This window comes from Cupressus sempervirens, chromosome 1 (assembly GCF_028749045.1).
Source record: "Cupressus sempervirens isolate cs-2001-9-10 chromosome 1, ASM2874904v1, whole genome shotgun sequence".
NCBI lineage: Eukaryota > Viridiplantae > Streptophyta > Pinopsida > Cupressales > Cupressaceae > Cupressus > Cupressus sempervirens.
In genome coordinates this window covers 531,182,392-531,195,795 of record NC_143118.1, presented here as the reverse complement: position 1 = coordinate 531,195,795, position 13,404 = coordinate 531,182,392, and the positions used below count along the sequence as shown (strand labels likewise).

Genomic DNA, 13,404 nt, shown 5'->3' with positions numbered 1-13,404 from the left:
TTTCAAGCCAAGACAACGTACTTTTAGATTTTGGAAGTCATTTTCGTGTTTGTTCAAGGAAGTGAGAGAAAACTTATGCCCTAGGGAGTATTTGTTGTGTAGTTTCAATGTGCATAGAGATGGGAAGAACCATAACTTGCAAACCAAATCGTGTGAGAAGCTGAAACTCTAGAATTAGGGCGTTTGTAGAGTCTACTAAGTGTTACCATGGTCTATATCCAATAGTTTCTTCACAAACCAGGGCTAATTAGGCCTCTACAACTTAGCAATTTTAGGATAGTTGTATAGTGAGTCAAGAATTGACATTTGGGGGTTGGATATAAGTTCCAAAAGGGTTTCTCAAATGCCCATTTGTTAAACAAGTTCTTTAGGAAAGTTTGGAGTTAACTGAGAAAAACAATGTTGGCAGGGCTACTAGGTATCAGGTCACCTAAAGAAGCAAGTATAGTCAATTGAATTAGGGAACTAAATCTAATGATTGGAAATGTTTAGTACGATGATTTAACACCATTTCCAAGCTTGCAAGGTCTCATGTGTAATTGAGTGTGTTTTGGGGGATTGAATCCAAATAGCCTAGTTAAAGGCACCGAAAGAGCAAGGAGTAAGTTGATGTTTTGGATTTAGTTTTAGGAATTGATTCAAACCCTTTTTTGGGTGTGTTCAAGTCTTATGAGAAGATAGAATGGAGCTTGGTCCAAAGTACCTTATGTTGATGTATTGACCTTGTGTTGAAATTCCTTGAGTTAAAGGATCCCTTAAGGAAGTTACCATAGGAGTCACTGCATCAAGTTGGAGATTGTCCATACAGACTTGTGTGAAACTACAAAGACAAGAACATTCTATGGTGAAAGGCACTTCATTCTTTTTATTGATGATTATACAAGCATGATGTGGGTTGCATTTTAAGAGAGAAATCAGAAGCTTTTGACAAGTTTGAAATATTCAAGGCTAAAGTTGAAAATGAATCTGGTATGAGAATCAAATGTTTGAGATCTGATAGGAGAGAATTTACATCAAATCAGTTTAACAACTTTTATGAAGATAGTGAAATTAGAAGGTAGGTTCCAACTCCTAAAATTCCACAATAGAATGGTATTGCAAAAAGAAGGAATAGAACAATAAGTGAAGTAGCTAGCACATGTCTATTAGAGAGTAGTTACCACAACAGTAGACATTATGAATAGAGTTCAGATGAGACAAGGTACAAGTAAGACTCCTTATGAGTTATGGTTTGGTCATACACCTACTGTGAAATACTTCATAATTGTTCGACTCAAATGTTACATCAAGAGAGAAGATGGTATAGGGAAATTTGATCCTAGAAGTGATGAAGGTATCTTTCTTTGTTATTCTACTAAGAAAAAAACATGTAGATATTATAATCAGAGATTAAAGACAATTGTTGAAACTGCAAATGTGAGAGTTGATGAAAGATTTCCGGTGCAAAAAAGAGCACTTGACTATGACTCAAATGATAATCAAGCTAGTACAATTCATAGACCAAAGATTAATCAAAATGCAAAATAGGAACAATTCCTTGAATTGGAAAATGAACTACAAGTATAGATTGATGAAGAACCTAGAGAAGAGAAAAGGACATTCGGGTCTTGCAAGGAATCATCTTGAAGAATAGATCATTGGCAATGCAAACAAAGGAGTAATGAGAAGAAACAAAGTAAGAGAATAAATTTGTTTGATTTCACAAGTTGAACCTAAGACTACTGATGAAATATGCAAAGATGAATTTTGGATAAATGCTATGAAAGAAGAACTTGATCATTTTAGAATTAATAATCTTTCCTTGGTTGTATTTATTATTTATTGGGATAAACCAAGGTATCCCTTATGTATTATTTATTTGTCTTCTAGTCCACATGTAAAGGACATGTCATTCTTGTCCTATTATCCACTTGTGAGGACAACTTATTTTTGTATTTCCTTTAATAAAGAAAATAGATATTCCTCCTTAAGAAGAACTTGACACTTTGCACACACCTTTTATGAATGTGGCATTCATAGAAATTGGAGTTACACATGCAAAGACATGCAACTCCTTTCTCATCTCTTTAAAAGAGGTGCTTCTCTCTCTCATTTTCATCTAGTCTCCATTATTCATATCAAGTTTTTGATGCTACTGTAAATGAGTTATTTTGCTCCATTTCTTCTCTCTCTCTCTCTCATTCTTAGGCATTTGCCTCATTCATAATACTCACAAGGGGTTTTCTTTGCTTTCCCCTTATCAAATCCTTGTCTTTTGTGTTGCTTCCTTATTGGTATTGCTCCATTGATCTTGTATCATTTGTATGGTAAAACTCTTCTTGCTCTCTTGGATTAAATCTATTATTTCGTGCTATTTCATTTTATTATATTTTATCATTTCAATCATTTTTTCTTACATGGTATCAGAGCTACTAATCTTTGTTTTGAGCTTGTGTGAAGGGTTCATTAGAAGAGTTTGATATTGTGAAGATCTTGAAATTTGAAATATTGAAAGTCTTATCTTATTCTTTTGCAGATTTTCTTCTTTCTTATTCATTCTAACCCTCTTTAGAAGGCTTGTTGCCAAAGAGTTCTTCATTTTTTGTTTTTTCTAACATCGTTTGGAAGGCTTGCCGCCAAAGGATTCTTTATTTTTGACTTTTTTTATTTTATCTAACCCTATTTCTATTGCAGGCTTTTTAAGTTTTTGAAATTCAAGTTTTTTTTCTGTTTTTTGTTTTAGAAAGGAAAGTACAGCAGTTCGTATTTTTCTTATATCTCATAATCTATGATCTGGGTTTGGTTGAAATTTTAACAGCATTTAGAAAATATAAAAATATAAAAACTCTTTAAATTTCATTTGCATCAGAATAGTATTGCAAAAGTTATTGTACTATATGTGCAGTATTATTTGTTTTTTCAAGTTTTAAAATGGCAGATCGTACTTTTATGATATCTCTCAATTCGTGATCTGGGTTTGGCTGAAATTTTCACAACGTTTAGAAGACATAAAAATGACAAAACCCTTTAAATTTTATTGAAAATAGGGTTAAATAAAAAAAGTTATCGTTCTCTATGTGTAACACTTTTTTTCAGATTTTCAAATTTTTATTTTTCCTGTTTCTTCAATCTGACCAGTGGCTTTGCAGGGAACATTTTAGTTTTTTAATTTTGACTCTCTAAATCTCTTAATAATTATTTAACATTCTTGTGGATAATAAGTCTCACTTTTTTATTTCAAATCTATTATTTAAATTTTAAACGTAATTTTTTGTAATGACCCTCCTCAAATCTGCTCTCAAAAAATGCTGATGAAAGCTCAAGGAATTTCATCAAACAATTCACATGCAAGGGACGTATGACTGATATAGTATTTCAGCTGGCTTTAAATGACTCTTTCTTCAATTTGCATCAATGAGAAACTTGTGCTAGAAGACTCCAAATGGACTACACAATGACCTAACATGAGTGTGCTACTAATTTTGACAATATTCAGTGCATATATATGATCTAAGCATGAGAAATGAACACTTACAGCCAACTGGCATTTTTACAAACAGTTGGTATGCAAACTAACTAGCTGGTAAATAATGATATTGAATTGCTTAAATGACACCAGCAACTATTATCTTCTTAATTGCAATGAAATTTCTAATACAATGCTCATGAAATATGGCCAAGACTTTTGGCATTTACATGGATTACAAAATGATAATGTTGGTATAATGCACACTTACAGCTGAAACTTATAACACCTAAAAAAACAATACTAACAAGGGAACTTGGTTGTAGATGGCTGTAATAATTTTCTTCAATGCTGCCCCTTCTGCTTTGCTTTTTCAAACTGCTTTTTCGGATCCGCTTTTTGAACTGCTTTTACGGATTGCTTTTTCAGCTTGCTTTTTCGGTTCTGCTTTTTTGGGCTGCTTTTTCGTATCTACTTTTTCGGACTGCTACCATGTTGAATCTCAAGACCATATCTTTCAATGGCATCAAGATTTCCAGCTTGAAGGGATTTCGTCTTTCAAACTATTGAGACATAATCTTCAGAAAATTTTCCAATTTCTTTGATATTTCCAAGCATACTAAAAAGAAACTCTTCCCTTTCTTTTATAGTATTCTCACAAAAGCTTAATCTTTCGTTTTCTCAATGTGGGATAAAAAATCACTCCCTTTATGTAACTTATGTCTCCAATGTGTTATAAAATAAAGGGGACTCTTTTAATTTAAATATTTCCCACAAACTATAGTGTATGCATTAATAAAGTTAAATATTTAAATTTAACTTTATAAAATAGCTTTATCAATGCATAACAAATCTTATCAATGATAAACAAGTCTTCTTGTCGATTTTAAACAATTACCATCGACCTACCGCTGCCACTAGATGTCCGACCATATCCAAGATGACTTACTATAAATAGTAAGTATGCCAAAAGTTGCCTAAAAACCCCTCAGAAAGACTTGCAACTGAAACTGTCAAGGCCAAATGGCCTCTAAGTCCCTTTAATGTCCTGGTTAGCCTACGGGACCGTGGGGAAATAGGCTAACGACAACATCATGCTATGAATGCTAAAAAGGGGACATTACAGTTCGCCCTTCCCAAAATTGCTTGTCCCCAAGCAATGGTCAAACAACAACCCAATCAATCCACCTGGATCCCAAATGTAGTCATGAACTATACTGCTGTCAGTCAACATAGGCTCCTGCAACAACCTCTGAAAATTAACCAAGAGGAATCCATAATCAAATTGGTGAATACAACTCACCCAAACTCCAAAGTCAGGAACCCATGAGAAACAAGCTCTCGAAATATCAGAACCCAAATAGAGTAGATAACCCAAACTGCCAACATAGTAAATACCATCAACACATCCCACTAGCCTATGTGGAATGTACAATATAATTTTGCAACAACGATGAATACTCCCGCATGAAACTGCACCAAATACAGAGAATCCACACACTGGACACCCACTGTAATTAACACAACTCTGCAGATCATCGGTCACTGTCTCATAACCATAACACCCACGCACTACTGATGGTGAATAGTCATTACACGGTAGATAGCAAAAACAAGAGCCCCGACCAAACCTGTCTGCCATCAACTCCTCAACACATGGATCAAAAGCAAACCGATGAACATATCCTACAGTATAATGCCGGTAAAAAGAACCAATCCCAGTCAAAGACTCATCCTGCAGACGTGATACAACCAACTGTGACTGATCATCAGCTAAGTCGGAGGATGATATAGCTAAGAGTGCAGCATCAACATCACTAGTCTCTGTGCCCTCCAAGTCAAACATATCACAATGCTCGGCTGCAACGCCCAACTTAGTTGAACCTGCCTCTAGTGGAAACGGACCAAATATGCCAATACTAGTGTCGTGGACAGATATATCCTCATCTCCACTACCTCTATCAACCTTGACCATGGACATCCGCGGATCACCAGACACCACGGTCCATGATTGTACAGAATCCGGTAAAGACTGCAGTCACTCTAACTCCATGGTCACCTTAGCCAAATGAAACTATGACTCCTCGAAAGCCAACTGTGTACTCTAAAGAATCTCAGAAGTCACCTCGAGTTGCTGAGTAAGCTCACTCACCTCATCTTCCTTGGCCAATAATGCATTGTATGTTGTACTCCCCCACTCCATAAGATAATCTCTGTCGGCTACCAACTGCATATAATTCTATCTCAGAATCCGAATAGCCTCCCATAAAGAGTGGATCTTTGTCAAGGAAAGATAACTACCTCCCTGCTCATCACTAGTAGGAGAACCCCATCTATAAACTGCTAACAACTGACGAGCAGCGTCGAAATGCTGGCAAGCGATAGAAATGTCTCGCTCACTAACTCTCAACTAACTAGACACATGGTGGCACTGGCTAGACTGTCTCCTACAAACCTCCTCTGACGCACTGTCTAAAGGAGTATCCTCAAAGTTACTGGTCTCTAGAGTATTACCATCCATATCCTACGAATCAACTCCAAAGCTCATATCAACATACAGAGTATCAAAAACTATAGCACTGCTATCCAACTCCTCTGTACCAAAAGAAACTACCAAAGAAGCTAAGTCTTCAAAACTGCCCACTGCATCCTCCTGGATGTCATCAATGCCAATATGATCCTAGGACTCATCTGTACACACTACCAAGTATGAAAGATCATCAACACATTCCAACAAGAATGGTCGACTAGATATATGAACAAAGCCCAACACCGGTGTATAAAAACTAATACCAACATCGGACAAGCTGTTGGCACAAGAAAAGACAACACTGTGCAATCTACTAATCAAATCCATGATAGCACCCAAACAATCATTGCTACCAAAAAGTGATAAAGATCTCCAGTCAACTGAATCCCAAATGCCAATATAACAATCTTGAGTCCATATCCGTAAACTAGAATCAGCTGGTAACTCAAGAAAACTCCTCACTGGGTAATATGACCAATACCAACTAACTCCACATACCTGTCTAACATTGTCCCTGTATCCTGGATGTGAACGCAAGATGAACTCGCAACATTATCAATGACCACATATGATCTGCCTGCCGCAGAAAGCTGAGTATCAGGAGTGTAAGATGAAACTAAACTCAACTCTATGCCATGCTTATCCCTATGTCTCTCCCAGTCCTGTAATGCCAATAGAGTATTCACCAAAGAAACTCGAGTGTCCTCAAGATCGCGAGAAAGCTTGTCAACTTCCTCCTCCTTTCTCCTCAAGGCATCTGAATAGTCTCCGACAAGGCTAAGAAGATGGTCACGATTTGATAGAAGATGTAAATAACTCAACTTCATCATTCCCATTCCTTCCCTAATTGCCTGTAAGTCAACACAAGAAGACTTTGCCTGAACTCCCTTATGTCTACCTTGTAACCGAATCATTTGAATGTGATCCTCTATCATATCCCGCATCCTGTCATGATGAGATAATGAAGTCACAATACTGTCTTTGCTCACCTTCAGCTGGCTGGACAAATCATGCGGAGTTCTACCAGCCTCAACCTCATGTGACGAAGCATCTAACTGTGCCTAGTACTCTTTCTCAGCAAAGTCATGAATGCTCACTTTCTGATTAACTGTACTATCCTCAAACATGACAGTATCCTCAACTGTAGTAACTTCATCCAACCCAACTATACTGGAATCACTATATGTGTCAATCACGCAATCTGGTGTGTCTGTGATATCACCTTCTGATGCAACTGGCTCAACCTACACAACATCTATAACCCCTTCTGCCTGTGAAGATGATACAGATAAACCATTACCTGAAGATGTGCTAATGTCTCCCTATATCGAATCCGCATGTCTGTTAAACTCCTCATACAAGTTTCTGCCTGTCATAGGGAAGGTACGATCCTTAGGCCTATCAATTAGGCTCTTTAACCACGTACATGCCATAAGTGACAAATTCCTCTCTTTTGTCCAAACATACCATAAGTCTTCTGCAAAAAGTTTAGAAATTTCATCCTCCCCCTCAAACAAGATTGTGAACATGATGGAATGCATCGATGCCAATACTCTGCTGGGATGAAACTCGTCCATAATATTCCAAAATGTATTAAACATCCTACGAATGTCACTAAAACAACCAATTGCCAGCATAATATTTTCAAATCTACACCTTGCAAATACTTCAAGTAATCTTGCCCTCTTTGTGAAATAAGGGTCCCGAATGTTGTCCAACTTTTCAAAGCTTTTTACCATGGCATGAAGTACCTCTTTCATAATCTGATCGTCATAAGAATCAAGGCTAGCTATTATCCTCATGATTTCACTAATGCAAGAGAGAGTTGTAAGTCTTATTACCGTATCATGATGTCTCAATAATCGGGGCTTAACCAACGAACCAAATGCTAGAGATAAAGTTGTTTGCATAGCATCAGGTCTTGACTGATCAAACTTGCCTAAATAAGTTTCCAACTCCTCCAAAGTTCTTAGGAGGTCCTCTGTTTGCTGAAATGGACAATCTAATTTCTTCTTTACATTGTGCATTCTTTCTTCCAAATCCTTGTCTCCTGTTAAAGCCATACTGATAATTGAATTCAATCTGAAATAACCCAATCAGGCTGGTAGGAAACAACTCTGATACCACTATAATGACCCTCCTCAAATTTGCTCTCAAAAAATGTTGATGAAAGCTCAAGGAATTTCTTCAAACAATTCACATGCAAGGGACGTATGACTGATATAGTATTTCAGCCGACTTTAAATGACTCTTTCTTCAATTTGCATCAATGAGAAACTTGTGCTAGAAGACTCCAAATGGACTACACAATGACCTAACATGAGTGTTCTACTAATTTTGACAATATTCAGTGCATATATATGATCTAAGCATGAGAAATGAACACCTACAGTCAACTAGCATTTTTACAAATAGTTGGTATGCAAACTAACTAGCTGATAAATAATGATATTGAATTGCTTAAATGACACCAGCAACTATTATCTTCTTAATTGCAATGAAATTTCTAATACAATGCTCATGAAATATGGCCAAGACTTTTGGCATTTACATGGATTACAAAATGATAATGCTGGTATAATGCACACTTACAGCTGAAACTTATAACACCTAAAAAAACAATACTAACAAGAGACCCTGGTTGTAGATGGCTGTAATAATTTTCTTCAATGCTGCCCCTTCTGCTTTGCTTTTCCGATTTGCTTTTTCGAATCCGCTTTTTGAACTGCTTTTACGGATTGCTTTTTCAAGTTGTTTTTTCGGTTCTGCTTTTTCGTATCTGCTTTTTCGAACTGCTACCATGTTGAATCTCAAGACCATATCTTTCAATGGCGTCAAGATTTCCAGCTTTCGTCCTTCAAACTATTGAGACATAATCTCCAGAAAATTTTTAAATTTCTTTGATATTTCCAAGCATACTAAAAAGAAGCTCTTCCCTTTCTTTTATAGTGTTCTCACAAGAGCTCAATCCTTCGTTTTTTCAATGTGGGATAAAACATCACTCCCTTTATGTAACTTATGTCTCCAATGTGTTATAAAATAAAGGGGACTTTTAATTTAAATATTTTTCACAAACTATAGTCTATGCATTAATAAAGTTAAATATTTAAATTTAACGTTATAAAATAGTTTTATCAATGCATAACAAATCTTATCAATGATAAACAAGTCTTCTTGTCGATTTTAAACAATTACCATCGACATACCGCTGCCACTGGATGTCCAACCATATCCAAGATGACTTACTATAAATAGGAAGTATGCCCAAAGTTGCCTCAAAACCCCTCAGAAAGACCTACAACTGAAATTATCAAAGCCAAATGGCCTCTAAGTCTCTTTAATGTCCTGGTTAGCCTACGGGACCGTGGGGAAATAGGCTAACCACAACATCATGCTATGAATGCTAAAAATGGGACATTACATTTTTAAATCATGTCAACTTTAATTTTGGAAATCAAGTTAAATAACTCAAAATATCATGCTTGGAAAACTCATCTTTCGTTTATATTTTGTTTTAAGCATATTTTAGATGTTGCTACTGACCCTTCTGTAGTTCCCGGTACCTTAGCTACACAAGATGAAAAAAATGCATGAAATACTAAAAATGAGGAAGCCCTTGGCCTCATTGGTATATCTCTTAACCCAGGATTTATATGTTCTAATTTCTCCTTGCACTAATGCCCACGAAGCTTGGGATATTTTAAAGCAAACGTATGACAGGCCATCTGAATCACACAAGATTCAATTGCAAGACAATTTGGAAGACTTGAGGTATATTGATTTCAAATCCATGGATGAATTTTTACTTAAATTTGATTATATTAAAAGTCAACTAATTGGATTAGGCGTTACTCTCACTGATATTAGATTAATTACCATTATTTTAAAAAAATGTCTTCCTAGACAATTTCAACAATTTATCACTAATGTTCATTTTCAACTTGCTATTCTTACTTTGTCTAATCAATTAACGTATAGTATTTTTCAAAATTTGTTGCATCAAAAGGAAGATAAGTTATTGCAATTTGGTACTCTTAGATCTAATGAACATGCATTTGTGTCTAAAAATCAAAATCAAAATCTTAGATTGTCTTATCATGCTCCAAATAATAATCAAAATCAAAATTTTAATACTCACAATTTCAATAATAATCATAACAATCATAACTTTAATAATTGTCACAATAATAGCAACCTATTTAATTCTAGACCTTCTTTTAACAACAACAATAATCAAAATACAAATCGTAATAATAACCTTCCTAATCAATATAATAGTCCTAATAAGAAACCTCATTGTACTTATTGTGAGAAAGATGGTCATTTGACTAACAATTGTTTTAAAAAGCAAAATGATAAGCAACCTATCAATAACAATAATCAAAAATCTCATGGTAATCAATCTCGTCATGCTTTTACTATTAGTTACAATGCCTCTAAACGATTAGAATGGATAGTTGATAGTGGTGCTTCTCAAAATGTTACATCTTATAAAGAAGTTTTTGATTCTTTGCAACCCGATCTTTCGAATACTCCAATTCAATTAGTTGATAATCATAGTTGCAAAGTTGAAGGATTTGGTGATGTTAATGTTCCAAATGGAAAGTTACATGATGTTCTTTATGTTCTTGACTTGAAAACCAATCTCCTTTCAGTTGCTAAATTATGTCAAGATTATAAAGTTGAATTTCATAAGGACATGTGTTCTATTATTGATCCTAGCACTAATGTTGTTGTTGCTAATGCTAAGTTGGGTCATAATAACTTATTCAAGTTTTATGAGTTTACCTCTTCAAGGTACTCTTTGCAAGCAAATATTGATTTAAATGTGTAGCATGAAAGGCTTGGTCATTTGAATTCTGATTATATATCATTGATGCTAAAATCTCATATGGTTGAAGGATTACCTCATATTGTTCCATCTAAGATTACATGCACTAGGTGCATGAGTGACAAAATGCATCGGGAGCCCTTTCCCCATGGTTCATCATGGAAGGAATCTCATAAGTTACAATTGATTCATAGTGATCTTTTAGGACCTATGGAAAATATCTCCATTCAAGGATCAAGGTATGCTCTTACTCTCATTGATGATTTTACTACAAGAATTTGGATATATTTCTTACATAATAAAGATCAAGTACTTGATACATTTTTCGAATTTCATATGTTAGTAGAAAGGCAATCTGATTCTAAGATAAAGATTCTTCGAACTGATAATGGTACTGAATATGTTAATAATATCTTTCATTCTTACTTAAGATCATTTGGTATTAAACATCAGCTTACTATTCCTTGTACAACACAAAAAATGGTGTAGCGGAAAGGAAGAATAGAACTATTGTGGAAATGGCTAGATGCATGTTACATGCAAAAAATATGGATTATAAGTTTTGGGCTGAAGCTATGTCTTGTGCCACTTATATTTTTAATAGAACTCCTACTAAGGCTTTGAGGGATATAACTCCTGAAGAAGCTTGGTCAGGTAGAAAGCCCAATTTACAACACTTAAGGATATTTGGATCTATTGCTTATGTTCATATACCCAAACAAAAAAGGCATAAATTAGATGCTAAATCTTCTCCATTTATATTTGTTGGGTATGATGAAAATACTAAAGGTTATAGAGTCTATAATCCTCTTACTAACAAAGTTCAAATTGCAAGAGATATTTGTATTGCAGAAAATGAAGTACATGATTGTTCCAAGGTTCAAGATGATGAATTTAGTGGAAGTAATATTGTAGTAGTGGAGGACCAACCTCCTCTAAACCCTACACCTTCTCTAAACCCTACTCCTCAAGTATCTTCTTTTATTCCTCCTATTTCTTCTAATTTTAGTAATGATGTTGATACTAATGATGCATTTATAGATCATGACTCTTCTTCTAGTGATGAATCTATTACTAATAAGAGAAGACCTAAATGGGTTCAAGGTTTACTTAATGAAAGAAATAATTATCTTACTAGATTTGGTGGACTTAAACCTAGGAGAATTAATTATTGTAATTATAGTTTGATGACTTCTCTCATGAACTCTAATGATCCTCAAACTTTTGAACAAGCTAAGATTCAACCTCATTGGCAAAAAGTTATGCAAGAGGAATATGATACTATAATCTCTAATGAAACTTGGGATTTAGTCTCTTTGCCTCATGGTAAGAATTTAGTTTCATGCAAGTGGTTATATAAAACCAAACTCAATGCAAATAATGAAATTAGTAAGTTTAAAGCTAGACTAGTAGCTAGGGGATTTTCTCAAATTGAAGGTTTAGATTACAATGAAACTTTTGCACCAGTTGCTAAAATGCCTACTATAAAAATTGTGCTTTCTTTAGCTTCAAAAATGAATTGGCCTATTCATCAAATGGATGTTAAAAGTGTCTTTTTAAATGGTGATTTACATGAAGAAATTTATATGGCTCAACCACCAAGTTTTATCAAAGAAGGTAATGAGCATTTAGTATGTAAACTAAAGAAATCTATTTATGGTTTAAAGCAATCTCCAAGAGAGTGGTATTCCAAAATTAATGCCTTTTTTATTTCTCAAGGTTTTGATAGAAGTAAAAATGATCCTAACTTATACATTAAACTTATTCAAGATGATATTATCATTATTATTCTATATGTTGATGATTTGATTCTTACTTCAAGTTCTAACACCTTGATTTCTGATATTAAGTTTCAACTCAATCAAAAATTTCAAATGACTAATTTAGGAATTTTACATTACTTTTTAGGAATGCAAATATGGCAAACACCTAAGGGCATTTTTCTTTCTCAAAGAAATTATGCTCAAGATCTTTTGAATAGGTTTCAAATGAATGATTCTAACCATGTTTCTATTCCATGTGAATTAAGAACTAAGTTAATGGTTGATACAAACACTCCTTTTGTTGATGCTACCTCTTATAGACAACTTGTAGGAAGTTTAAATTATCTCACCGTTACTAGACCCGATATTGCATATAGTGTTGGTTTAGTTTCAAGATTTATGTCCAAACCTCAACAAACACACTTTAAAGTAGCTAAAAGAATATTAAGATTTATCAAAAGAACTCTTAATCTAGGTTTATTTTATGATGCCAGTTCTACTTTTACTTTACAAGGATTTACTGATTCTGATTTTGGTGGAGATCCCAACGATGGAAAATCTACTTGTAGTTATTGTTTCTTTGTTGGTTCAGGTGCTATATCTTGGAAAAGTAAGAAAGACACCTCTGTTTCTCTATGTTCTACCGAAGCTGAATATAAAAGTTGTACTTATGCATCTAAAGAAGCTCTATGGCTTAGAAAAATTCTTGAAGATTTGGGTCTACCTTAACAAGAACCTACACCTTTGTATTGTGACAATCAAAGTGCAATAGCCTTGGCAAAGAATCCTATCTACCATGCAAAGTCAAAGCATATTTCTCTCCACCACCACCTCA

General features: G+C 34.7%; 1 protein-coding gene and 1 long non-coding RNA gene across 3 annotated transcripts in view; one reads left to right on the top strand and one right to left on the bottom strand.

Moving 5' to 3' along the window:
* The window catches only part of LOC149578556 (uncharacterized protein ycf23-like), a 215,891-nt gene that overhangs the window by 70,749 nt on the left and 131,738 nt on the right, over positions 1-13,404 (bottom strand). The window lies entirely within an intron of this gene.
* LOC149578557 (uncharacterized) overlaps positions 1-13,404 on the top strand; it is a 113,349-nt gene that overhangs the window by 72,012 nt on the left and 27,933 nt on the right. The window contains exon 2 of one of the 2 annotated variants that reach the window (XR_016364541.1): positions 10,877-11,045. The exons of the other annotated variant lie outside the window; for it this stretch is intronic. This is a non-coding gene — a long non-coding RNA (uncharacterized LOC149578557). The remainder of the gene's footprint in view (positions 1-10,876; positions 11,046-13,404) is intronic. 2 annotated transcript variants of the gene reach the window in all.